This window comes from Myotis brandtii, unplaced genomic scaffold (genome assembly GCF_000412655.1).
Source record: "Myotis brandtii unplaced genomic scaffold, ASM41265v1 scaffold2325, whole genome shotgun sequence".
NCBI classification, from domain to species: domain Eukaryota; kingdom Metazoa; phylum Chordata; class Mammalia; order Chiroptera; family Vespertilionidae; genus Myotis; species Myotis brandtii.
The window spans coordinates 256,624-257,251 of NW_005358747.1; the positions used below are offsets into that span (position 1 = coordinate 256,624).

General features: G+C 46.2%; 1 long non-coding RNA gene across 1 annotated transcript in view; it reads right to left on the bottom strand.

Annotated features, from left to right (window-relative positions):
• Positions 1 to 68: 68 nt before the first annotated feature.
• LOC106726158 overlaps positions 69 to 628 on the bottom strand; it is a 5,288-nt gene continuing 4,728 nt past the window's right edge. Inside the window, exon 3 of the long non-coding RNA XR_001362190.1 lies at positions 69 to 240. This is a non-coding gene — a long non-coding RNA (uncharacterized LOC106726158). The remainder of the gene's footprint in view (positions 241 to 628) is intronic.

The window sequence follows — 628 nt, forward strand, 5'->3', positions numbered from 1 at the left end:
GGGCCTCCCTCAGCGCCCCCCCCAGCCCCTCCATTCACTGAGCTGGACACAGCCTGCGGCTTGGCGGCCTTAGATGCCACAGCTCTGCTGAAGTTTTTTTTTTTTTTAATTAACATTTAAAATAATGTAGGCTTTATTAATAATTTAAAAAATAAAATGCAACTAGATCTGGGAAACAGTATCGTAATGTGCTTTCTAATGCATTGCGGACACCAGAAACAGTAGGGAGGTCTCCATAGGCTTAGACACAAAACAAAACAAAAGAAAAAAGAAAAATTAAGGAATGCAAAACAGCTGACAACCAGATGGTGCGTGGAAAACAAGAAACCCAGGGCCCTCCCAGAGCCAGTGATGGAGCTGGGGTAGGAGTTAGGGTCTCAGGGTCAGGAATAGGATTAAGGCTAGTGTTAGGGTTAGGGTTAGGGTTAGGGTTGAGGCTAGGGTTAGAGTTAGGGCTAGGGCTAGGGTGAGGGTTAAGGCTATGGTTAGGGCTAGGGTTAGGGTTAAGGCTATGGTTAGGGTTAGGGCTAAGGTTAGGTTTTGGGTTAAGGCTATGGTTAGGGTTACGGCTTAGTTAGGGTTAGGGTTAAGGATAGGGTTAAGGTTAGGGTTAAGGCTAGGGTTAGGG